The following is a 26,426-nucleotide window of genomic DNA, read 5'->3' as shown; positions in this document are numbered from 1 at the left end:
AGGTGGTGAGATGAGACTGGAGAAGTGGAAGCAGAAGAAACCTAGCAAGCTGGAGTGATGTCCTCCATAGGAAAACAGTGTGGAAATGCAAGGGACTCGCAAGGAAAAGCGAGGGGATCAGTGAAAGTGGCATTAGCAGCAATCAGCTTATCTTGGAGAGGGTAGAAGTTGGCTGAGATGGAGACACACCCACCAGGAGTTGGGGCCAGCAGTGCTGTAGGTGCTAGCTGAAGCCCTCTAGGCAGGCTTGATGGTCTCCAGAAGGTGGCTCAGGAGACAGCTGTGTCCTCTGTGTAAGAGTTCCCTGAGAGGGGTGCAAGGGAAGAGCACAGTAGATGAGTGGTAGCGAGAGGAAGAGGAAGGAAAGGGTGCAGTGGCGCAACAAAGCTGTGTGTGCGAGAACAAGGGGGATGGGAGTCAGAGGAGAGGGGGTGTGAAGGTGGAAAGGCCAGGGAGATGGAAATGTTCCAAGGTGGGAGGGAGGGGGAGACAAATGGATGGGCAAATTATAACTAATGCAATAATTAGCTGCTACAGCAGTAATGGGATTGTCACCTGAAAGAGGAGGAGGCAGGCAGGGGCGCAGAGGCAGCGTGGTGGGGAGCAGCAGCAGCTGCTGGGGCTGCAGTTCCTATGGCAACACACGCAGGCAAATGCAGCCAGTGTGGTTGGTGGTGGCAGGGGACAGCTCGGCGTGTTTCCATGCCACATGCCATCCGCGGATACCAGGGTTGTACAATCTACTGGCACGTTTTGAGTCCCCTCACTGGTGAGAAATGGATTTCTGGTGCTCTTTCTCCTCCATCCCAGGCATTTTGAAGCCCAGCAGAATGAGCGCTGCTGAGCATCCTGTTGGCAGCGAGCATCGCGGCCTCTGGAGAGGGCAAGGGGAGACCAAGCATCACTCCCTCTGGCCCCTCACGCCTGTGCACCACAGGGATGGGAGCTTAAATCTCCAGCGCCCAGGCCTCTGGAAAGCAGGTTGTGGTGAAGTGGGTGCCGGACTCTTCTCCCGGGTGACAGGAGGAGAGGAAATGGCCTCAAGTTGTGCCAGGGGAGGTTTAGATGGTGTACAAGGAAGAGTTGCTTTGACAAAAGAGTGGTGAGGCCCTGGCAGAGGCTGCTCAGGGCAGTGGGGGGGTCTCTGAACCTGGAAGGGTCAACAAAACGTGTGGCCATTACACCCGCGGACACGGTTCAGGCAGCGCGGTGACGTTGGGCGGGCAGTTGGACTGGATGAGCTGAGAGGCCTTTTGTAGAATCGTTGAGATTGGAACTTTCCTGTTGTATCTCCTGTAATTAACCAGAGCTTTGGGTGCTGCACAGCTTCTAAACAGCTGGAGACAGAGCACAGGGGCCAATTTTTCTGTCCAAGGCATTTCCTAAAGCGCTGATGCTCCCAGCAGAAAGGAGATCCCCGCAGGATGCTGAGAGAGGGTGCTTCTCCCTTTATTTTTCCAGAGGAGAGGAGGAGGATAAGCCAGGGTGTCCTGGCTGCTCGCACCACCCCAGAGAGGGGAACTGGGAGCTCTGGTTGAGCTGCCCCGGGGCTCTGGAGTGATGCTGGGGATGGTTCGCAGCTGCATCCAACAGCAGAGGGAGCTCCGGGAGAGCGAGAGGAGCTACAGGGAGATCCAGGCAGAGAGAGGGGAGCTAGAGGGAGCTCCAGGGAGCCGGCAGGAGCAGAGGGAGCTCCAGGGAGCCGGCAGGAGCAGAGGGAGCTCCAGGGAGCCGGCAGGAGCAGCCCTGGAGGAGGAGGGAGGCAGAGGTGGCTGCGAGCAGCCCTGCCAGCAGGTAGGGAGCTCTTAAACAGCCTGAAGGGACCAGGGGAAAGAGCTGAGCGAGGGGGGAGTGACTGAAAAGCAGCCACCATGGAAACGGAATGCCAGAAGAACTTTAAGTATAAAAAGAGAGGAAGGCAGCAAGCGAAAAAAGTGTCTGGGTGTTCTTTCCCGTGTAAGATTTAAAGCCTAGACTGACTTCAGGGTGTTTGGCACTAAAGGAGAGGAGGGTATCCTAGTTACGCTGGGAATGGCTTTGTGTTTAAATGTTAAAAATGCCTGGCTATATGTTTTTTATGAGGAGAATGCTCCGTGTTGAGCACTGCTCCCAAGTCCAATTTATTTCAGAAAATTTCAATGACACTGAGACACACTGGTGCCCCGAGTTCGCGGCAGCATCGAAGCGAAGCAGTGAATGCCCCTTTGTGGCTGTAAATGCCCCTTTTGGAGGCCAATGGCCATTCCTGCCCCACGAGGGATGGCAGCGATGCCAACCAGCCACATCACAGCCCTGGCGAGGCTGGAGCGCGGATCCCACTCTGGCCACGGAGGTCGGAGCAGGGAAACAAATACTCTGGTCTTTCCATCCCTCGCTCTGTGTGATCCCGAGGGCAGCACAAGAGCAGCCGTGATTCATTCTGCAGTCTCTGGGCAACCTCGGGGAAAACCGCCTGCTAATTTCAGTTCCTGATGTCGGAACGTACCATTAACCTGACGAATCAAACCGTTATTTTGGGCTGAGGCGTGATCAGACCTTCTTTCTCCTGCTACCTTTTTCTGTAGGGTGTTTGGGGCTGGGGGAGGTACGTGTTTAGGTGTTTTATGGTGGCAGTGAATTCACTGCTGCGTAGAACAAAATCATCACTAGTGCTTTCTTCAATTAATTTACAGTCAAGGTAAACACAGAAGACAATGATTTTGAGGTTCCAACAATCGGCTTCCTTGTCCCCACACACATATCATCAAATCACAGTATGGTTTAAGTTGGAAGGAACCTTCAAGATCATCTAATTCCAACTCCCCAGCCATGGGCAGGGACACCTCCCACAATACAAGCAATAATCCTCCCTTGTCTGAGGTTTTGGAGCAGGAGATGAAGCTTTAAGTGAGATGAAGGCTTTAAATGAGTGTGCTGGCTGCCACACAGGTGTGGGTAGGAATCACAGGAACACTTGGGGTCTTTAAATTGTGTCATGTTAAAGTAAAGTGGAGAGTGTGATGCTAAACTGACAGTCTGTATCTCATTGTCGAGGCTTTAGGGACTGGAATACTTTGATTTATTGTAATTGTATTTGAGAAAGTATTGGGAAGAGGATTTTGGAGGTGGAGTTCTAGCATTCTGTTGCTATGTTTTCTCTTGGGTAGAGCCTCTAGAAGAGAGTGACTGGTTTTGTTTCATCTATAACATGCATGTGTAACTAGCAGAAGGTGCTGCAATTAAAGTGAAAGCTTAGCCTAGGCAGATCAAGCAAAAGCACCTTCTCTTAGTGCTGTGTTGGCAAGCCTGGGTTCTGCTAGGCTCCCGGCCATAAACAGTGGCCCTGTTGCAGTTGTTGACGTGGGAAATGAGCTCCGAGTCCTTCCGGGTCCCAGATTAAGGATCCTCATTTTTAAATAAGCTTTCTCTACTACTACAGAATGATAGGCGGTTTCTTTGCTCCATGAGAAAACAGGAAGACAAAGAAGATGCAGCGCGTAAGAAATAAATGATGTATCATTCCCTTAGCACCTTTTTCTGCTGTCTTTGCCCAGTCTTCATCAACTTTTCTTTCTTTTTAATGGTCTGGCTAGGTAAGTCCTTAATCTTCAGCTCTTTGAATGACTGCAGATCAGTCACCTGCAGGCTCCGAGTAGTTTGGTCCCACATATGTTCGTTCTTTTTCTTCCTGCTGCTCAGAAAGCCCAGCCCAGCTGTGCACCTCCTAATGCCCTTGTGGCTCAGCTATTTTAAGAAAACTGATAAAGGAATAATGAAATCAATAAGCTCCGACTATTGTACCTGCGAGGCTGGGGAAGTGAAGCTTAAGTGCTGGCACAGGTATAGCTGCACACATTGGAAGAGAACTCGCTTGCTGTTCCTTTAAAGACCCCTGTTCTCCCAGATCCAGGTAGGGCGCTTGGGGTCTGTGACGTGCCATCTGCAGATGGAGCCACAGCCATTGCACTGGGAAATCAGGACCTGAAGAGGGAAAAATGGCTTTCAGGCGTCATCTGGAGAAAGAAATTACAGACTGAAATGTCCCACGGGGAGGCAGGGAAATCGTTCTAGCAAGCTGGGCTAGACAAGCAAAAGCTGCTTTTGGTCTTATCCTGCTAATTCTGGTTATGACAGGTTTTAAATTATTTCCTATTCAGCCTCTGTGCTCAGCGTTTAGTGTTTGTGGAAACCAGGGTGAGCAGAAGAGGTAGAGATCGTAGAAGCAGTAAAGTGCAAAATTAAGAAAATGGGTAGGGCTAAGTAGATGAAATGGAGTAATTCAGCCGCAGACTATCTCCCCCTCCTGGCCCTGTGGCCTGAAATCTCTGGAGGTACTCAACACCTCAGCGGTGGTACCTGGTGTGCTGCTGTGCTGGGATCCAAGTAGGAAGATGCTGTGTTAATGCAGCAATGAGGTTGGTTGGCAGGAATAAAAAAAGCTAAATTGATGGAATTATAAATGAGCCTAGCATGGGAGGGACAGAGCTCTGCAATGCTTTTTATAGTGGAAAAAACATGGTGCTTTAGTTTTCCTAGATGTTTTTGCATTTTGTCAGTAAAACTGTAAATGAGAATTGTCTGACATAACCGAGTTTGACCTTTCTGAAGGCGCTGACGCTGTCCTGGTCGCAGGGCACGCTGAGCTGCAGCAGCCTTGCAGAAGCACAGACCTTGGGTGATGGGTTTCCCTCTTCTCTCAGGAGCCCCAGAGCCCCTCAGCCCTGGGCTGGTGCTGCGCGCAGCAGCCTCTCGCAGCCAGCTGCCGGAGGAGCAGAGCAGGCACTTGCCAACATCATCTGACTGCAGGGCGACAAACAGCTGCCAAAACGTTGCCTAATTTTGCCTGGAAAGTCGGTCTTGCCGGCGCTGCACAGGGTGCAGAGGTGGCACAAATGGCTGGGTGGGTGGCAAGTGGCAGATCAGGGCTGATAAGCGTGAACGCATCCCCAACTGCATCCCCAGCTTCCTGCCTGGGTGTCCTAGGCGAGCACCTTGGCATGAACTGTTCGGCTCTCAAACCCTTTTTCTTGGGAATGGGTGGCCAGCATCCAAGTGACTCATCTGCATCCAGCTCCTTATTTAAACTGGAGTCTTCCCTTTCAAGCTTTGCCCATTCTGTTAAGCCAAACTGCCGTGTTTCTGGAGAGGGGAAAGGCCCTCCGGTTCCCTGCCCGTATCTCTCTTCTATGTTGCCATCTGTACTTTTTCCCAAGCAACTATCTCATCTTCCTCTTAATAGGCCCTTTCATCTTGCATTTGCTTGTGAGAAAAATGTTTCAGCTCACTCAAAGCCAGGATGGAAATATTTCCCAGTATGTTTTTTCACCTTCTGCTGGTGTCGCTCTTGCACCTGTCTCTCTTGGACCGAGCTTGGACACCTACTGGATGATGTCAAGCACGGATATCTGGCGTGCACAGGGTGGCTGCTTGAGGCGGGGGAAAACAAGGAAAGAACTGGAAAATGTCTCAGAATAAATTGTCAGCTTTTCAACCCAGCCAGAACCACAACTCTGTAGGAGGACCAACAGTTTGAAGCACCGGCAGAGGCTGTCCAGTGAAGTGGTGGAGTCTTCATCCCTGGAGGTGTTCAAAAAGTGTGTGGCCGTGGCACTTGGGGACATTGTTTAGCCAGCATGGTGGTGTTGGGCTGATGGTTGGACTCGATGAGCTTAGAGGCCTTTTCCAACCTTAACGATTCTATGATTCTCTAAAAATGTTTAATGATATGAAAATGAGGACAATGATAAGGTGGAAAAACCTGACATCGTTTGGCTAGTCAAGGTTAGGCAAGTTGAAAAATTTCAACTCAAATACAGTTGTAAAACCAGGCAGGATGAATTTATCCTGTGAAGCATCACTGCTGCTTGTTAATGTAATCACTTATTCAGTTCTCTAAACCACAGATGAAAATAGCAGTATTTTAATTTAACAGCCAACATCAAAGCTGTGCAAGTGGAAGGAAGCCACTGCCTCTGTTTTTCTGGCATCTCTTTTGTCACATGGTGTAACTTGAAGGTGGCTGATTTGCACTTCTGCTGAAACAACCCTATAGATGATAGCAGGATAAGAGAACAACTGGGATGTATATTTGCCCCAAACCAAGCTCTTCCAGGTTTTTAACTCCTCTCTCCTGTCACACCACAGCATGTTCCAGGTGACTGGAAGCGGAACAAGCCATCTAGAAAGAGCTGCCCAAAAGCACTGAGGCTTGAGTCTAGCTGAGACCAAACCTGAAATGGTGGGAGAGGTCTCTGCTAGAGAAGCTTGAAAGGAAGGAATGTAAAGAGTTTTAAACTAAAGAAATGTTGAGTTACCTTTAAATATTTATTGTAACATAGGGGGAAAGAAAATGAAAACTACGCAATCCAACATACGCTCTGTAGGAGGTGAGTCTTTCACACTTGCATTTGCCCTGTCAGAAAGGGACTCTTCATTGTATCTGGATCTTCCAAGTTCCAGGTGTCTTCTGCTTCGAGTCCCTGGAGTTTGTTTTGCTGCTGCACCTCATCCTGGCACAGTGTCTTGACTGCTGAGTGAATGTGGATTCAGCTAGCTCTGACCAGCTCTGGCATTTGAAAAAAAAATCCTTTTTCTTCCGCTTGAATTTATCTGCCAGCTGCCTGCAACTTGGGATTTCAGCAGCTCTTGTTATTCTGTTTTCACATGCCTTGATGTTTACCAGATTGGATTGCTTTTATCTCCATTAACCCCACGTTGCTGTGGAGCCCCGGTATTGCACATGCTGTGCCTTGGGCTCTGGGTCAGAGCAAAAATAAATAAATAGATGATAAATTCACCTTATTGAGGAAACAGTGGGGTCTAAAATGCTGGCCAGAAATAACACAAGTGTTGATGATCTCAGGGTAGAAAATAACTAAAAGGCCAAATGAAGGTATTGAAAAATCAAAGCTTAAAATAAATGATAGCTCATTAGACTAAATCTGAACTCTGCTAGAATGCTTCACCAGATGAAGAGGCTGGTATGAAAATAGTGCTGAGCAGCTGAGGGCAGGACAAGCTGGCCTGATTTTCTCTGGTCTCTGAAGCTGTATTGCTGCAGAGACGTGCTTTCATCTCTAACCTTAGATACACCTTACAGTCAGTCTGATGAGAAGGTCTGAATAAAAATGCATCTAAAAATATAAAGGGGAGATTCTCAGTCTTTAAAGGGCTATCAAGCTATTCTCAACAGACACCTAAGGATCATTTCCCCTTTCCTCCAGTTTGTAGAAATTATGAGGTTGAAGAAAAATTTGGAAGATGAGCCTTTTTTTTTAAAAAAAAAACCCCTGATACACCTCAAAAATGTCCATTCTTAATCAAGTTCAATAGTAGTTTCAAAAGTAATAGGTGCCATCCAGTTCTGGTTAAAAGAACAGAAGCGTGGTTACTTGTCAGGTCGTGTCTAAGGAAGATTTCAGGGAAAAGGATTGTGAGCAGCCCTGAGAAGGACTTGGGTTCCTGGGGGATGAGCAGCTCAACGTGAGCTTGCAGCTCAGAAACCAGCTGTGTGGGCTCCAGGAAAGCTGGGGAGGATCACGGAGTGCAGGGAGAGGGTGAGGGGGGTGGGATCGCTCCCTTGTGTTAACCTAGGCTGCTTTGTGAAGCTCCAAAATGAGTCTTAAAGAGTTGATCTGCCAGTACTTTTGGTGTGACTGATACAAAAAGTGGAACATTTTGATTTAACTGGAATATTTTGATTTCAGCTGAAGTATTCATCTGAGTAAGTGTATTTTTTTGCAAGTCAGGCAGAATGTCCAAGCTCCAAAGTAGCAAGAGATGTGACTGAAGTTCATAATGACATTAAAATGAGTCCTTGGAAAGTAACAGAACATTCGTATGATTCTGGGAAGATTTACCCATGTGCCTGTAAGCGGGAGACGCATTCAGCTCTTGTCTGGCTGCACATGGAGACCACTCTCGCTATGCCCAGGGTGGCATTGAAGGAGCCTTGCTTTGTGAAGCTCCAAAATGGGTCTTAGAGAGCTGCTTTGCCGGCATTTTTGGGGTGACCGATACAAAAAGTGGAATATGTTGATCTCAGCTATAGTATTCATCCGTGTGAGTGTATTTTTTGACAGCCAGGCAGAGTATCCCATCTCCCCAGCCGATGCCCTGGCAGGGTGGCCACAGCCCGCTGCCACCCCACACCTGGTGCCGGAGCGAGGGGGGACCCGCTGCTGCTCCTCTCGCCGCGGCTCTCCACGTTGACCCTCTGCCCCCTCTCCTCTTCCACCTCTCCCCCTTCTGCTCTTCCTCCTCTCTCCTCTTCCTCCCCTTCCACCTCTCTCCCCATCTCCTCTTCTCCCCATCTCCTCTTCTCCCCATCTCCTCTTCCTCCTCTCCCCCTTCTGCTCTTCCTCCTCTCTCCTCTTCCTCCCCTTCCACCTCTCTCCTCTTCCTCCTCTTCTCCCCATCTCCTCTTCCTCCTCTCCCCCTTCCTCCTCTCCCCCTTCCTCCTCTCCCCCTTCCTCCTCTCCCCCTTCCTCCTCTCCCCCTTCCTCCTCTCCCCCTTCCTCCTCTCCCCCTTCCTCCTCTCCCCCTTCCTCCTCTCCCCCTTCCTCCTCTCCCCCTTCCTCCTCTCCCCCTTCCTCCTCTCCCCCTTCCTCCTCTCCCCCTTCCTCCTCTCCCCCTTCCTCCTCTCCCCCTTCCTCCTCTCCCCCTTCCTCCTCTCCCCCTTCCTCCTCTCCCCCTTCCTCCTCTCCCCCTTCCTCCTCTCCCCCTTCCTCCTCTCCCCCTTCCTCCTCTCCCCCTTCCTCCTCTCCCTCCTCTCCCCCCTCTCCTCTCCTCTCCCCCCTCTCCTCTCCTCTCCCCCCTCTCCTCTCCTCTCCCCCCTCTCCCCCCTCTCCCCCGGGGCTGTCGGCCGGGCTGGGCCGCCCCTGCGGGCGGAGCCGAGGGCGGTCCCGAGGCACCGGTCGCTGCCGGGGAGCGGGCGGGCGGCCTCCCCTCGCGCTGACAGCGGTTGCCGGGAGGGGCGGAGCCCCCATCCCGGGGCTGTGGGGCGAGGTGCCGGGTGGTTCCCGGAGCCGTCGCCCGGCGGTGGCTCAGCCCGGTGCCCGCCGGGGGCAGCCTGGGGCCGGGCCGCGGGGAGACGGGGCCGCGGCCGGGGCCGCGCGGGAGCTGCGGCGCGGAGGTACCGGAGAAGCGCAGATGGGGGCCACAAGGCTCTTTATCTCTGTCTTCTGTGTCTTTTTTTAACCCTTCCTTTTTCCCCCCCCTTCTTTTTCCCCCCCTTCCTTTTTTTCCCCCCTTTCCTTTTTTTCCCCCCTTTCCTTTTTTTCCCCCCTTTCCTTTTTTTCCCCCCTTTCCTTTTTTTTCCCCCTTTCCTTTTTTTTCCCCCCTTTCCTTTTTTTTCCCCCTTTCCTTTTTTTTCCCCCTTTCCTTTTTTTTCCCCCCTTTCCTTTTTTTTCCCCCCTTTCCTTTTTTTTCCCCTTTCCTTTTTTTCCCCCCTTTCCTTTTTTTTCCCCCCTTTCCTTTTTTTCCCCCCTTTCCTTTTTTTTCCCCCCTTTCCTTTTTTTCCCCCTTTCCTTTTTTCCCCCCTTTCCTTTTTTCTCTCCCCCTTTCCTTTTTCCCCCCCTTTCCTTTTCCCCCCCTTTCCTTTTTTCCCCCCCTTTCCTTTTTTCCCCCCCTTTCCTTTCCCCCCCCTTTCCTTTTTTCCCCCCTTTCCTTTTTTCCCCCCCTTTCCTTTTTCCCCCCCCTTTCCTTTTTTCCCCCCCCTTTCCTTTTTTTTCCCCCCTTTCCTTTTTTTTCCCCCCTTTCCTTTTTTTTCCCCCCTTTCCTTTTTTTTCCCCCCTTCCTTTTTCTCCCCCTTCCTTTTTCTTCCCCCCCCATCCTTTTTCCTCCCCTTCTTTTCCCACCCCCCTTCCTTTTTTCTCCCTTCCCTTTTTTTGTCTCCCCTCCCCTTTTGTGTTTTCTCGCCTCCCCTCTTCCTGGTGGCGGCGGAACCCCCCTTTCTTCAAACTCGGGGTGAGGACTGGTGGTGCAGAAGGTCAGTGTTGTGCTGCTTGCTCTTGATTGCCATCTTAAATTAATTCCCCCGGCCTCGCTGGGAGGCCAGGCTCCTGTTCATTCTTCGTGATTTACAAATCCTCTGTAAACCTTTTTATTGTTGGTCGGAACTGATTTTTGAGGTCCTGACCTAGGAATTTGCACTGGGGCTGTGTGTTCTGTGCCATGCACCATTTTCTCCGGTGTTTCTGAGCCGGTGTTGCCTTTAAACTCCTTTGGTGCTTCGCCTGTCTCTCGCTCAGTGTGAAAAACACTTGTCTGTTCTGTCTGCTGTACCTGTTTTCTTGCAGCTAATGAGCAATATTGTTAATATTTAAATGGATGCTGTTATATTCAAGTCGATACTGTTATTTGCAATCGAGATTAGTTTGATGAAGACACCAGGTTTACAAAGGCCACATGAGGTAAGGTGGGGAAGGGCGCAGCGTTCGGCAGTAATTTGTTTTATGAGATCCAGATGTGCACAGTAGCTCTCGGTCCCAGCCCTGATGTCCTGAGGTGATGGTAACGTGTCCGGCGTGTTCAGACCTGGAGGAGGGATGCTAAAGCAGCAGCACCAGCGGCACTGAAAGTCTGCGTGCTGCCGTCGCGGGGAGGTAATAATTAATAGGAGCAAACCTGTAAAAAAACAATGCAAAGAGAGCCAAAGCACTCGGGCGCTTGCTGTGGAAAGATAAACTACATTGCACTCACACGTAGCTGCACACGTGAAACGTGGTCCTTGTACCCCAGTTCTTTCTTCTCCCCCTGTCGCCTCAGCCGAGCCGCGGTCTCTCCTATAGCCGGTGGAATGGAGATTCCCCGCTCGGGCCATACCGCTGTGGTCAGCTTTCTTGACCCAGTGCCCGGAGAGTGAGAGGAAAGCTAATGCTGCTGGTGATGTGCTTGCAGTGGGTCCTGCCGGGGACGGGAGGGTAGGAAAATAAAGGGTAGTGGAGAGTAGGGTGCCTACATCCTTGTGGTCTAAAGTGCTTGCGACCAGGCATGTTGTGGCTTGGTGCAGTTGTATAAGACGCAACTACTGAAGTTTCCTGCCTTGAGGTCAGTTCTTTGAGTTTCTCCCAGTCTTCCCGTTCCCGCTGTGCACTGTCCTGTTCAAAGGCTGTTGAAGCTGGTGGGCGTAAGTGGATTTTGAATCGGGTCCCATACTGCTGGCTGAGTTTCTTTTTCCCCTCTGTCCCTCCAACGGCGCTGACTGCTGTGTCAGTTTGTCTGGTTGCTGCGTGCCGGTGGGTTGGCTTGGGGTGTCTTGCAGGCAGAGTGCTGACTCAGCGCCTCAGCCCAGGCCTCACTTGGCTTCCTCCAGCTCCTCCATGAGCCAGACGGGAGTTTTGATACAGGTACACGGACACTGCGGTCGCCGAGGGCGTTTTCATGCCCTGAGGTTGAGCATTTAGTCAGTGTGGGGCTGGTGAGAGTTGTTTTACTAAGCTTGAGTCACAAATTATGTCGTAGGGGGAACCCAGTGAACTGGCCTCTCAGCTGGATGCAAACAGAAGAGGGTTCCAGAGTTAGGATTTTAACAAATAACAAACTCTGAAGGTTTCTCATTTCCTCTCGAAAAAGCAATCTGTATCTTCCAATTAATGCATAAACTTGCTATAGGTCCGTAAATATTCATAAAACACAGTTAGCAGTGTTTACGTTATATTCAGATGTTGCTATATAAAGTGGAAAGGGCAAAACATGTTATTGCAGTTTTTGCTGTTTAAATGTCTGCATTTCTTGCTAGCATTGAAACAAGACTACACAGTTCTCCTTTGCGTTTTTCTTCCCCTTTCTTTCTGTTTTATATTATTAATTCATTTATTGTCTCATGGCGGTGGGAAGATCATATCCTAGCAAAAAAACCTATTGCTGTATTAAGAGGAATGCAAATAATTCTCCACAGAAACCTTATATTTAGATGCAGACTTGTCTGTGCTTTTGCATAACTGACATTTTAAACATTTTCTTATAACAGGCAGTGAAGAGTCTGTGGACTCCACCACGCAAAGGCTTGTGCCCATGACTAATTTTCTGTGCATGTACAGTCTCATGACTCCGCGCGCATGCAAAGGCTCTCTGGGGTCACAGTAAAGGTGCTTGGTCTTGAAGGTGTATATTCTTGGCTGTGATGCTGAGGTGCTTGTATTTGCCAGAAAAGGGCTGAAATGGGGACAAGGATGTTTGTAAAATACAGTTTTCTAGCAGCAACCAGCACTGGGTTTGTAGAATTGATTGTAATTACTGTTTCAAAGCTGTCCTATACCTTGAGAACACTTTGAGCTAAGCTTTTTCCATGTTGGGGATGGGTTTGGCGCGAGATCTTTTAGTCTAAGCAAATTGAGTGCAATTTTCTTTCAACCACATAACAAAGAATAGGTGCTGATTGCTTCCCAAATGATTTTTTCCCCTCAGAGATTCCAAACAAATTTAGGAAAGAACAAAGCCAGCGTTTCTAGTGTGTAACTCCTTGAGAATCGTCTTGGGTTTTGGCATGTTAAGAGGGAAAGTGCGTCACAAGTCAAGTTGGCACTTTGTAATGCCAGCAGTAATATTCATTTCCACATCATTAATTTTAACTGACACTGCTTCGGTCTTTCTCTTGCCACAAATTCCTTTAATTAAAGACTTGAAGCCCTTTTCACTTATTTCTGTGTTCTCTTCTGCTGCATTCTTCCAGTCTTGCAAGAACAGGTTCAGCAAACAGGTAGGAAGAGAAGCTCAAAGACCTTCATGTAGCAGCTGCCAGAGTGGTCAGGGAGATATTCTTTGAAGGAGGAAGCTTGGTTTCTTGGAATCAAACCAGCAAAATCGTATGGGAAGAGAGTATGGCTGTACCAGGGATCCATTTGCTGGTACTGTTTTAAAATAAATACCTTCTCTTTTCTTCTTCCTCCCCTTGGAGTATAAATCAGGATATAAAAACATGTTCATGTAGTCTCAAAACTGTTGCTACCTACAATTTTCCTTCTTTCCGCTTGAGCTCTTTCCTCAGAAGTGATTTGTTTTAAGGCTGAAGTAGTTGGTGATATTCAATACTTCAGAAGCAATCATGGTGTAAAATGCACCCACCCGTAGGGGAGGTGGGAAGTTACTTGCTGCTCAGATTTTTTCAGAGACCCTTTCCTTGGTGAAGGTAACTCTGATGAAGAAGCAGAAAAAATAACCAGGCTGAAAGCTTGTGGCAGCCAGCAGTGGGCAGGGGTAACAATGACTTTTATTCACCACTGTCCTGCATGTTGTATTGTGTGATCAACAGAAGAAGAAATTGTCCGGTTCTTGTGACCGGCCTCATCCCTTCTGAGTGGTAAAAAGGAACTCACTCCCTGCACGCGGTCCCTTTCTTACAAGTCAGGCATCTTAGGTGTTCTATCTCTTTTGAAGGCCAGGAGAATACAACGGAAGATTTCTCAGACCAAAAGGCTGGGCGTAACAGATAATCAAATGCTGTTGCTACATTTTCCTATCAAACACCTCTTCAAACCGTTTGACGTGCATTTAAACATGAAAAAAAAAAGCGCAATTCCCAAACTGGAGTTTTAAAATCCCTCTCTGCTCCGATTTTTGTCTGGGTCATATTTCTTGATGATTTCCCTGTGTCGGGACCATGGTGTGGCTGCCTAAATACAGGTGTCTGTTGCTGTTTCAGATGTCTTATCTGTAGACTGGTAAAAACGATGAGATCTATAGCAAAAAGTGTCTGCTGGAGACCGGTGATGCTGTGCACAGACCCCCTCCCTAGATTCGTTAAGTAAAGAGGCACACAAAGGGAACAAACAAACGTGAAGGCTCTTTACAGCCTCTGCAATCAAGCAGCCAGGCAGGCTCCTACCCGCCCCGTGCAACCTAATGGCTACAGAGCCCCAGCCAAGATGCAGGTGGTTTGTTTTAACGCTCTTGGACTTCATTCTTTACAAGTCAGCACTGAGATAAGTTTCCTTACAAAAGCTGTTCCTGATTGCCCCTGGGTTCTACAGAAGGCAGGGCTGCCGCACCTCTAGTGTTTTCAAGTCTGGCCAATGCCACAGATACCAACATGCCCACCAAAAGCAGCGTTTTTTTTCTGGGTGGGCTTCGTTTGAAGCACTTTATTCTTGCTGCAGTGGTTTTCCAACTTGGGATTACAGTTCTAAGGAGAAAACGAGTGCCTCGGATGTGTATGTGAATACGATATCTGAACATCTATCTGTTCCTCAGCCATCACAGGGTAGGAAGGAAAAGAAACTTCCTTCCAGCTGGTGTGAGAGCTTGTATAAAGAACAGTGGTGCCTGGAATACCCTAGTGCAGGCTGGCGAAGCTGTGCGTGCTGGAGGTGGTGGCAGTTCTGTAAGGTTGCAGTACCTTCGGGTCAGGAGGAAAGCTGTTAACTGCAGGGATATCTCATATACCTTGATGTGTGTGCACACAAAGTTGGTTTTGTCATGTTTTGTCAACAAAAAGTGTAGTTTGTTGTCTATCTCAAATACAGTGATTAAAAACCCCAAGCTTATACAACACTGATTTGCTAATCATTGAAAATAACCTTTCAGTTCAACGGCTTCCTCTGTGAATATGAATATTTTATAGAGAAGCGTTATGCAACAGACATTTTGCCACCTTTGCAGTTGTGCACAGAGGAACATGCTGTTAAGCTGGTGTCATTTGGATTGTTCAGTATAAATTTGTCCACTAAACCAGTGCAAATGTCAATGAATGATTTTAAAAAAGTCCACCTTGCGTATCTCTGCGTGGTGCTTTTTGTACAGTTTTTGGAAAGGGAGGGCAGGAATTATTTTGACCTGACAGTCTGCATTATAAGTTGAGTGAGAAGTGCGAAAGGTAGTGCAGGAGCTTGCTTTGTTTTGAGGCACCACTATGGTTACGCACACTTTCCACATGCATTAGCAATTGCCTTCATTAAAGATGCACAGAGGAAGCAGACTTCATGCTTAATCTGACTGGTGTTTAAAAATACAAGCTGAGAAGTCTCCATGCAGGGTTCCTCTCAATGGCTGCCATCCAGAAACTTTCATGTCCTTGCTTTCTGTCTAATTAAATTAAGAAATAAAGCCTAAGCTACCTAGCTTAGAAGGGGAACTGACAAAAGGGAAATGAAACTTTTCATGAGCTTGAGTTTTTTTTCAAAGCAATGTTTGCTGTTTTATAAGCCATGCTAAATTCTTTCACTATTTTGTCTCGTTGGCATTGTTAGCGGACAGAAAGGGAAGACTGGCTTGATAGTTTTGCTCCTCTCCCTTCCTATCCTTCTGACAACAAATTTGCTGGCTCTTCAAACAAGGAAGCAGAGGAATGCACATACACAAATGGTCATTGGTGCTGCAGGAATGGTGAGTTTGATCAGTGGTAGCTGATGGAAAGTGGGTAGAAAGTACCCAAGGAGAGTAACAGGAGAAGAGTGGCTCTTGGAAAAAAGAGTGGACTGAGAATGAGACAGAATTGTACTGCTAATAGATCAAGGAACATGACAAATGTAGTGGCTTGGACAAGACTCTTATTATCAGTGGTTAAGATTTGTGATTGCACTTTGTTTATTTTTAGTGTAATTTGATTTAGGATGTACCTGGATTGAGAGGTGAATTTAAGAGCAGGGGTGGCTGCCTCATCCCTGGAGGGGTTCAAGGCCAGGTTGGATGGGGCTTGGAGCCCCTGATCCAGTGGGAGGTGTCCCTGCCCATGGCAGGGGTGGAACTGGATGGGCTTTGAGGTCCCTTCCAACCCAAACCATTCGATGATTCTGTATTCCTGCCTTCTGCAACAGAAGAGGAGAAGCAGGGAGAAGTTCGCACTGGCTCGTGGAGGGGAAGAGGCGGTGTCCGCAAAGAGAAGGAAAGAATTACAAGGAGGTCCTGAAATAAAGAAGGTGTTGGGTGGCATGTGAGGCCCTAGTATGGACAATGAACTCTGCAGGGAGTGGCAGTGGCATCCTGTAGGCTTCCATGGGAGTGCCCAAGGTGCTTTCCAAGGGGATTGTGGTTTCAATCCTTCAATCCTCAACGCTTCTCCAGGCACACGCCATGGGTGAGGGTGGGAGTGTGTCCCTGGGCCACTGCTCTCTTAGGGAGCAGGGTGGCCACGGATCAGTTGGAGCTGGTTGCGAAACCTCACTCTGATAGCAAGCAAATCTGGTATTTATCTGGTTAGGTTACACGCTGCTTTGAACATTCCTTCTGCCAGTCTGGGGTTTGCTTCTCTCTTGATGGCATTTTTCCTGTGTGGTGGTTTGTTGTTTTTGTTCTGCAGCAGCAAGGGAGGAAGATGGCATTTTTAACCAAAGCGATTGACAAATGTCTGCTGCTGGCTGGGTAGTCAGAGTTACGGGTAGAACTGAACATTATTCAGTTGTGCCAAAATTAAACCTCTAGTGACTTTATTAGCTGAGCTTTTTTTTCCCATACCTGTGCTTCTTCCCCAAAACAGTGTGAATTTTGTCCTCCTTTCTTTACAGAATTCCTAATAATTTGTTGTAAGTGCATAGTCTTTTTTTTTTTCACTCTGTTAGCAATGATCGTTTCCCTGTTTAATGCAACCCCTGTTAAGCGCAACAGAAAATAATGTTTTCGTGAGTGGAAAAGATGTTTGATCAAGTGACTGTAGGAATGAAGGCAGACACATGTAGGCTGCAGGATATGGGATGTGTCATCTGGAGGTTGCATGTGTTACGCCTTAAGTGCCAAGTGCCTGGCTGTGATTCAGATAAAACTGGCAGTGGGGGATGCCAACAGCCCAGTGTATGTGGGGTGTTTCCCTGTGCTGAAGGGGCTGGAAAGAGAAGAGGGTTAAGGAAATGAGTGCCAGAGAGGACTAGAAGGGGTACATGTGCTCCTTATTTCATCTCCTTCTTCCCCACTGTCCCACACGCTGAGTCTGTAACAGACTGAGTGTGAGCTCTTGCATCAGAGCAGATGCTTCTGTAAGTGAGATGTTGCTCTGTTCTAATAAGTCAAGGTTTTCACTTAAAAAATGTGAGCGGGAGCTTGGGGAGGAAGCTTAGAGAGAATTCGTCAAATGGGGTTTGGAACAAAATCCAGGAGGATTTCTGTGGCAAAAACTGTGGGGAAGATTCTTTCAGTGGTTTTGGCTTTGCCGAAGCATCTGCTTATGTACCGATGTGATTTGTATGAGAATTTCTGCATTAGTATTTTTTTAAAAACCCAGAATCAAGGAGTATGTGTTTTCATTGGTTTCCTTCCACCTCTCCTCTCGGTGTGTACCAGCTCCTGTGCTCCCTGGGAAGGGGAGGGTGGTGGCGATGGACCTCAGCAGTCCTTCACATTGCGGTGGAGCTCTGAAAGACAAGCTGTCCTCTTCTTCCATGCCTTATACAATGGGTGGTGGTAGTGATGCTCAGCTTCTCCTGACACCTTCCCTTAAAGGCAGCCCTCCTGCATTTTCACAAAAAGCAGCCCTCCTGCTTTGGAGAGGGGAACTGCCTTTGCCTTCTGTTTTCACAAACTGTTGCTGTTGGGGTGGCTGCCAAGGCAGGATTGAAGGGCACGGTGAGCTCTGCTTAGATGTGGGGCTCTGACCTCGAGAAAAAAGGTTATGGAAACAGGCAAGGTGGCTATGGGAGCATTTTCTGTCGGAGCTCTAGTACGAGCCAAAGGTCTGTTCTGAAACCTGTCAGAGCTTTTTTCCTCCATGCATTTAAACCCCAACTTTCTCTGCAACTTCACATCCCAGTGATGAACGCTGCAAAGGGATTTAGTTCCTCCGAGACCACTTGACTACCCTGACCTCTTTGGAGGAGGGAATTCTTTGAGATGCTTATTTTATTTGTGTATCTGGTAGTGCCTTCCCCATCTGCTTATCCTGGTTCTCTACCACTAAGAAGAAACCTGGAACAGCAGGTTCCTGTTGACCTTTAAAATGCTCTCAGCAGAAAGCGTGACACGGGCCTTGATCCTGCGGGCTTCTGAGTGCCAGCGGGTGCCAGCCCTGAAAAGGCCTCGGGAAACAAATTAAGAGGGAAGCACGCATGTGTGTTTTGGGTTGTTTCTGCAGTGGCTCGGGACCAGCCTCGCGGTGAGCAGCAGCACGCAGCGGCCGGCGGGGCTGGGGAGGGCTCGGGGCCACGCGGTGCTGCTCGGGGTGCAGCGGGGCAGGGGATGCACGAGGAGGGCGGCGAGGTGGCTGCTGTGCTCAGAGAGCCGTGCAGAGTCGTGTCTGTTGCTAAGACACTCATTTCGGTTATGGAGCCGCATCTGGCTACACAGCGGCTTTCTTGGTGTTTGTTGATTGCAGGCAATTACTGCAATACTTGATTTATAGCAAGGCATACTTAATAAGCAGCAAACTGAAATAAATACTCATGAATTACCTGCCGGAGTCTGGCTGTTCCTTTTGCTGAGTTGTTGCTTTCCATCTCCGGGCTCTGCTTTGCTGGAGGTGGAAGCAGAGGTCTTGGCTGATGGAAGTGTTTGGCTAAAAGAGGATGGAGGAGAATCCCGTTTCTTCTCCATTGTGTTTATCCTGGGGTGGAGGTGCAGCTATGACTGCTGGCTCTTATATGACTATAAGATCTGCTGGCTCTTGTGGTGGTGTAGGGAAGCAGTGACATAGAAATAGCAGCGCTCCTGGTGAAGGCTGGGTGAGCCAATATGTTTAAAAAAATCTGTGGGAAATTGCTAGTTGGAAGGATCACCACTTTTCAAGAATAAAGCAACTCATTTAGAATATTTCTGGAATTATGAAAATAGGGGTGTGCTCAACCTTTCCCAGAGATCAGGCACTGGTGGCAAAAGGATTACTAATGTCCTGCTTCTGTGTGGCAGCCTGGCGTTTCTCTGACACCTTGTGAGCATCAACACTTTGTTCAGCCCCTTTGATTCACAGTGGTTTTGTTTTATACAGGAAGAGTCTGCTGCGCTTGTCAAAATGAGAAAGTGACCATCAGCCCCTGACGTGGTGTTCCCGTCACCAGAACCTCCTGGAGCCCGAGCTCAGCCCAGCTGGAGCCAGAGGAGGAAGGAGGAGAAGCACAGTCTGATCAGGTACTGTGCTGGGAGTGGGAAAAGGTGTCTGCTGGCAGGAAGGAAGTTGGGAGTGATCGTTAGTTATATAATTAGGGTGCTGTACCTTAAAAAGGCTTGATCTAACGTGTGGTACAATGGTGGCCCAGTAATGACAACTACATCGTCTGTGTGCCTAGCATGGTGCTCGTTATATGCTTGAATTCTGTAATAGATCCGAGGTAAATGAACAAAAGCGCCTTTCCCTTTTCTGGATGTTTGATTTATGCACCTAACGTGCCCTATGTTAGATGTAGTAGCTCAGTATGTGTTTGCCAGTACCTGCATCCAGGCTCCATGTGAGTTGGAAGGAATGAAATAGGAATACTCTTGCATGTTTGAATGTTGAAGAGCAGTTGGATGTCTTGAGGAAAGAGTTTAATTCTTTGCTCTAACAAGAAGACACAAGTGCCAGCTTTCAAGGAGCACTGTGTTATTTAGCAACCCCTGCAGCTGATGGGTTATAAGACAAAACCAATTGTTAGGTTGCTGACTGTATTTTTATTTGCTGAGATTCCCATAACTGTTCCTGGAAAATGGTATTTTTTTATTGCATTTGTGTCTTTCGAGTTGTCATCCTTAAGAAGACTTAGGCTCATCTTGTTGTATGAGCACAGTCAGAGGGGTTCAAGGTTTTGGTTCATTGTATTTGATTTATTCTATTTTCCTTACATAACTGTACTTAATGTCGAACTCCTGCTCCAAGGGCCATGTTCTGAAAAGACTTTGCATATTTTTATGCACATTTAGAGGTCCCTTACGAGCAGGGCTACTACTTACATTTGCTTTTACAGTGCTTGGGATGGCAGTGGACTGTGATTCACCTCTTGAGGGGAGCATTCTTTGAGGAGGCACAGTGGTTTTCACCTCGAGTGATGCTTTCTCTCCAGAAATACCAGCATCTGTCTGAATTAGTCACATTTTGATCTGGTTTTGTATGTATTGACCCAGGTGGAAACAGTGGAGTTTTGCTTAGATGATCTGTTAAGTAAGTTATTCTTAATGTAATTTCCAGCTCTGCCTGAGTCTCTCTTTCCTTGTGTGGTTAAAAAAGGGAAGTCCTTTTCTAGTGTGCATTGGGAATCCATCACTTTTTTTGTCTTGGGAAATAAGAATCAGCGTTTATTTGATTCAACAACCAGCTTCCTGCTTCCCAAGGAAGAGATAGCGGCTCATTCCCCTGCAAACATCCCTCCTGTGGAGAGTCTTTGTTGGGGAGCCAGAGGAAAGCTAGCACCTACTAGTAAAATTGCTGTATAGCAGGATGAAGAGGGATTACTGAAGCATTACTAGGAAACTCATGGCTATGTGCAAGACCTTATGTGCTCCGCAGACAAGCTGACCTAAATTCTGCAGCCAGGCCTTACTGGTTTCTATGTTGATGTGATGTGGCAGGCTGGATAACCTGCAGCAGATCTGGGTTTAACAGAAAAGAGGAAGAGATTTCTATTTGAGTAGCAACACAGGCAGGGCTGTCTTTATAGCTGTACTGAATCGTTCTTAAATTCTTTTGTTGTTTTACAACCCACACTTCTCTATTCTTAATATTGAGTATTTTTCACCTAGCCAGGATGAGTCTGCATTATAAGGACGCTCATTAGGAAGAGTGGAGAAGTTGTTTACTCCTGGATAGGGAAATACATGGATGGTTTTACCCATAAGAGGCTTTGACAGATGGTTTGGAGTTGTGAGATGGGCTTTAGCAAAGAAATGGTGATCACGTGGCTTACTAGTAGTGAAGCAGTTAACCCAGCTGACCCTTAATCATCTCTTGGGGGAAATGGGATTAGTACCCACCTGACATAAATGGAGAGGCTTACACTTATGTTTTCATAGAATCATAGAATAACCAGGTTGGAAGAGACCCACCGGATCATCGAGTCCAACCATTCCTATTTCAGGCAGTCTGTGTTTTTTATCAAGATTATACATTGCACGCAAGACATGAAACAAAAATCCAAACAGAAAACAAAATGCCACGCCTTTCAAAGTCGAGTTGGTCAGCCTGACCTGCGTGCAGAATTGTGCTGCTGTTGCTTCTTGTAGGAGGGCTGTGACTTTGCAGTTTAGTTTCTGCTGGCACAGGCTCGGTGTGATGGCAGTTACTGCTTCCTCCCTTTTTCTGTAGACATGAGCCAGGCTGATGCAATGCTCGCCTTTGCCTTCACATGCTTTTGCTACCCGGTCTCACTATTTCCTCCTGAGGTGCCCCTCCAGCTGCGTGAGGGATTTTTCTGCGCATGCTGTTTAAAGTGGGTGCTGTGAAAGAAGCAGCTTATGCAGGCAGAAGTATTTCACAGCCACTAGCAGGACTTCTGCAGTATGGTTTTTGCTGGTATAGCTGTGAAGCAAGAGAAAAAAATAGAGCTAAATCAGCAAAATGCAAAAGTGTGGCTCGGGGCTTTCCTGTACAAGTGTTCTGAGCTGGTTACTGGGCTGGAATGTGTATGTATAGATCATATATTAGCGTCTGAAAACCTCTTCTGTGGGAACATGGGCTATAAGCTCCTCTGATTTGTTTTTTTAAAGAGGGGTTTCTGCAGCTGCAGAACCCTGAAAAAACAGGAGAAATAGTGATATCCTCAAACATAGGTGGTTTGTTTTAGATCACCTTGCAGTGATGTGCTTCGGATTTGATTTAGGAGCAACTGATTATGTGCTCTAGGCACATAATAAGCAGCAATGCTGCCCTTCTGGAAGCAGGAATGAAGGGATCCAAGGAAGGTGGATTTGCTTGCTTGGTTGGACTCATTTGTGTCCTGCTTTGCTGGCATTTTGGCATGTAGCTCCTCTGTGCAGTGTAAGGCAGTGTTTGCTCTCCAGAGGTAGGCAAGCCGATGGATTTACTTACTGCACATCAGCTCTGAGTTAATTACAAAAATGTATTGATGCCAAAGCTAATGTTGGGAGCTAACGTGTCAGCCCGCTCTGCTCTGCTCACACAGTGAGTGCCAAGCGTAGCTGGTGCCAGCGGTCCTTTGTGTTCCATGTGCGTGAGCTGGTGGCAGAGGTGGAGGGTGAGATGGGGAGGAGCTCGCTTAGGAAAAGCAAATCAATTTTTGACGAAGAGAAAATCAATTTTTGACAAAATCAAAATTGATTTTTGACAAGGGCTGCCAGAGGGCAGACCAAAGATGGATGTCCTGAACAGCCGTGTGTTTCAAAGCATCCCTCAGCCTCTGGGAGACAGTGTGCTGGTTCCAGATGTGTGCAGGGGCTCCCTGCAGGTTCTCCTGCTGGCATATCAGGTTCCGTGGATGTTGTATTGGCTGCGCTTGGCAGCAAGGGCTGAGGGAGAAGGGCAGGCTGCTCTGCTCTGCTCTTGGCTGGCTCCTCCACCGACACAGGGGACCCGCTGTGTGCCTGAGGAGAGAGGGACCATCACCAGCCAGGGAAGCACTGTTGTGTGGTGAGGGGATCAGAGAGCGAGGGCTGTTTCCACTGGTGCCAAGTCAGATGATATTCCAGAAGCATTTGGCCAATGTCCGCAGACGCACGGTGTGAATGTTGGGGTTGTCCTGTGCAGGGACGGGAGTCAGACTCAATGATCCTCACGAGTCCCTTCCGACTTAGGACATTCTGTGATTCTATGTGTGTGTTTCAGTACCAGAAGCACAAGTTAGAAGTTTATTAATGGACAAATGAATTAAATTAATTTACATTCCCTCCAGATAAACTGGTTTTTGCTTGCAACAGCGCTGTTGCCAGGGCTGCCTCAAGGCAGAAGGAAGTTTTTCCTTGGGTGTAGATAGAGATGTCAATTTGACTGCTGCTTGGTGATGAAAAGGACTCGTGTGCCTCGCTCCAGCGTTACCGTTTTCATGTCAGGTTATCTGTTCTTTCTGCCTGTCCTTCCTGCAGCACTTTCAATGTTAACAGTAGATACGGAAAGTGCTAAATAGCACTTCTTTAGTTTTTTCACTGTTCTTGTTCCTGTATTTCTTTGCCTGGGTGGGAGATTTGTCCATTACTGGTACCAAAAGTCTGTCCCCACAGGCACGCGGCTGTTTCCAGGCAGCCTGTCCTCCTGCAAGCCTGAGCCCTTCTGGCTGCTGGCAGTGATGCCGAAGGCAGCATGGGGTGAGGAGGGAGACTGCGCTCATGGGTGTTTGTCAGCAAACTCGCTGCAGCAGAGAGAAATCTGAGCAGGCTCAGAGCAGCAGTGCTTTCTTTAAACCTTCCGTGTCATGTTGCATAGCGTGTTTCTGTGTGGATAGACCTGTTTCCTACTGGATGCATACCAAGTTCAGCAGACTGCATTAATCTTAGCCCTGTGTTTTGACACAATATGATGTTGTTTTGAAGTATTTCCCTGCTCTCAGTTCTCAACTGAAGTCTCAGGACGTGTGCTTTGGGTAGATAGGATGAGATTCTTCATGGGTGGTCGCTCCCTCAAGCTTCCTCCCTCGTCTTTGGTGGGCGATGCGCTCATGAATTAGGGAGCACCATCTCAGTGTGCCTGTTCTCTTGTTCTGCCAGAGGCTGGCTCTGAACAGTGGAGCACCAAATCAGCATCGAAGGGGTAAGGTATGCCCATCCTTGTCCAAACCTGATGGAGTTTCACGGGGAAGTGAAACGCTTCCAACAATTGAGAAACCCTAGAAAGAACTGGGATGGAATGATGAAAAGTTGGGCTTTCCAAGACCTGGTTTTCCCTTGTGTAAATGGGCCTGACCGGTTGTCTATTAATTCTATATTTGCACCTCTTTATGATGAAAAGGAGATACTGTAAGAAGTGAAAGGCAACCAGCTCTGGAATCCTCAGCACAGGAAGGACATGGAAGGCCAGGTTGGATGAGGCTTGGAGCCTCTGATCCGGTGGGAGATGTCCTTGGAACTAGACGGGCTTTGAGGTCCCGTCCAACCCAAACCATTCTGTGATTCTGTGATCCATTCTGAGTTGATGACATTACTGCCTGGTGCCTGAAACTGTAGAGCTGAGGGGAGAGGGAGAGATTTGCAAGGGAAAAACCGAACAAACAGCTCTTTGTTGACCAATTATTTTAGTGTTGCTGTGGTTTAGCTGTAATATTGTGTTATTCTGTCCACAGCTTTTTTATGGGCCTCTTTTAGGATAGGAAAACTTTAAATAAATAATACATTTCTCTAGTTTTGTTTGCATGCAATTATAACATTCCACTGTCTCCAGTGATTGGATATATAAAATCCTGGCCTTGGTTGCTGAGTAGGAAACTCCCAAACTTTCCACTTATTGACTTTGCATTTCTTGAAGCAGCTGTGGAAAAGTTTTTGGTGTGTAATTAGAATTGATTTGATCAATAAGGCATCAGTCTCTCTCCCATTCCCTTAACCTTTATGTTCTGCGGCAGCTGGGCAAAAAAGTGATGTGATTTTTCTGCATGTAAACTGAATCTGCTGCCTTTTGAAGGAAAATGCTTTCCCAGGCAGGCAGTGATTTTATGGGCAATTCTTGAAGTTAAGTAGAACCCTGCCCAGTTTTTTTTCAGTCTTTTCTACAGAGGAAGCGGGGTGGTTTGGGGCTTTAGAGTCAAAGCTCAAGCACCACCCGCCTGGACCCCACCCCCCAGATTGTTGTTTGCCCCACAGCAACAATCTGGTTCTGATCTGGGGTCCATCCATAGTTTGCACCTGGATCTGGCAGTCGCACAAGACATCCCTGTGGCGTGGGGGAGACGAAGAGGGCTGTGGAAATGGGGGTGTTGCACAGGATTTTCTTTAGACGCCAGAAGGCATGGGCTGTGGTAGAGCTGCACAGTCCCATGTCAAGTCACCACCTTCTGGTTGATGAGTAACGGCTGTTTTTCCCGAGTCTGGGTACTCCCTAGTCCCTGGGCAGCAGCTGATTGGAGGTAACTTGTTGTCAACATCCACAGCGTTGGCAGTATTTCTTTTCCAGCTGAGGGAATGGGATGGGAAGCTGCAGGGAAGCTCTGCAGGATGTATCTGAGGGTTTGGGAAGGTGGAGGTGTGGTGGTGGAGCAGGGAGGTATCGTAAGGGACAGCAGTGCGGAGCAAAATGCATGGCTAATGATATGGGAATGTGTCGGTCCCCTCCTTCTCAGGATTGTGCAGTCCTAGTATGTGTGTTTAGACCAAGACAACCAGGGATACCGGCTGTCAGCTTGGTAAAACAATCAGGTTGCCAAGATCTCTGTCATCTTGTTAAGCATCATTTCAGTTTTATGACGTATTTGTCCATCTTTGCTGCAGCTGATTTCAGGTATGGCAAGCTGTGGTTTTTAGCACCCTACCTGTCGGTTAGCTCCCTACAGCTTATGCAAATTTTAATGTTTGCTTTGGTTTTCATAGAATCACAGAATCGCTTGGTGGGAGAAGACCTTTGAGATCATCAAGTCCAACCGTACCTGTCAGCCAGTAAACCAGATCCCTGAGCACCTCATCTACCTGTCTTTTAAACCCCTCCAGGGATGGTGACCCCACCACCTCGCTGAGTAGCCATTCCAGTGCCTGAGAACCCTTTCAGTGAAGAAATTTTTCCTCATCTCCAATCTGAACCTGCAACTTGAGGCTGTTTCCTCTCGTCCTATGACCTGGCACTTGGGAGAAGGGACCAACACTCCCCTCTCTACAGCCTCCTTTCAGGGAGTTGTAGACAGCAATGAGGTCTCCCCTCAGCCTCCTTTTCTCCAGGCTGAAGAGGCCCAGGTCCCTCAGCCACCCCTCATAACCCTTGTTCTCCAGTCACTTCCCTGGCTCCATTCCCGTTCTCTGGTTGCGCTCCAGCCCCTCAATGTCCGTGTACTGAGGAGTCCAAACCTGAACCCAGGATTCAAGGTGTAGCCTCACCAGTGCCAAGTACAGGGGCACAAGTCCCTATTCTGGTCCTTCTGGCCACGCTGTTTCTGATACAAGCCAAGATGCCATTCGCTTTCTTGGCCACTCAGGAACAGTTGCACCCCTGCTCTGTCTCAGCCAGGGTTTACGCTGAAGGCAACAATTGGGAAACTTTCTTGCACTAGAAGTTTTGTAGGGGATGGGAAGATGAGAATTGGAGCTCTTGTCCATAAATATTTACCGAAGCTTATTTCACCAGCTCTGCCTGTCTTTGCTACAATAGCTGGAGCTATGGCAACCTAAAAAGCCCCAAACCTGCTTTATTTTGACATTTAGCTGGATCCTTATATCCAATATCCTAATGAGGGGTAGAGTTACTTCTGTTTTCCTTGTGTGTTGGGTAGCATTTATGTACATTGCTGGTAGAACTTGGGTCCGTTTTTTTGCAGTGTCACTGAGTTTCTTTTGCATGTGTGGGTTGCTGACATAGCTGTGTTGGTGGGAAGACAAACACTTGAAATAGAAGAAGATGATGAGGCAAGGGCTGTCAAGTATTACGCGTAGATTCTGTACTTTGTGTGCCAGGTCCCTGACCTACTTGAGGCCTCCAGGTACTTCTGCAGTGACGAACTGCAGTGTCTGGCAGAGGGATTCAGTCTGCAGGAGCA

The 26,426-nt window shown here is 48.1% G+C and overlaps 2 protein-coding genes across 3 annotated transcripts in view; one reads left to right on the top strand and one right to left on the bottom strand.

The window, feature by feature from the left end:
• The window catches only part of KYAT3 (kynurenine aminotransferase 3), a 237,203-nt gene that overhangs the window by 99,533 nt on the left and 111,244 nt on the right, over positions 1 to 26,426 (bottom strand). The window lies entirely within an intron of this gene.
• The window catches only part of LRRC8D (leucine rich repeat containing 8 VRAC subunit D), a 48,621-nt gene continuing 32,687 nt past the window's right edge, over positions 10,493 to 26,426 (top strand). The window contains exons 1-2 of the mRNA XM_069862815.1: positions 10,493 to 10,583; positions 18,824 to 18,963. The gene's annotated coding sequence lies outside the window, so the exon portion shown is untranslated. The remainder of the gene's footprint in view (positions 10,584 to 18,823; positions 18,964 to 26,426) is intronic.

The sequence above is a fragment of the Phaenicophaeus curvirostris genome, chromosome 8 (genome assembly GCF_032191515.1).
Source record: "Phaenicophaeus curvirostris isolate KB17595 chromosome 8, BPBGC_Pcur_1.0, whole genome shotgun sequence".
Taxonomy (NCBI): Eukaryota; Metazoa; Chordata; class Aves; order Cuculiformes; family Cuculidae; genus Phaenicophaeus; species Phaenicophaeus curvirostris.
The sequence above is the reverse complement of the archived record's forward strand: the minus strand, read 5'-3'. Positions and strand labels throughout refer to the sequence as shown.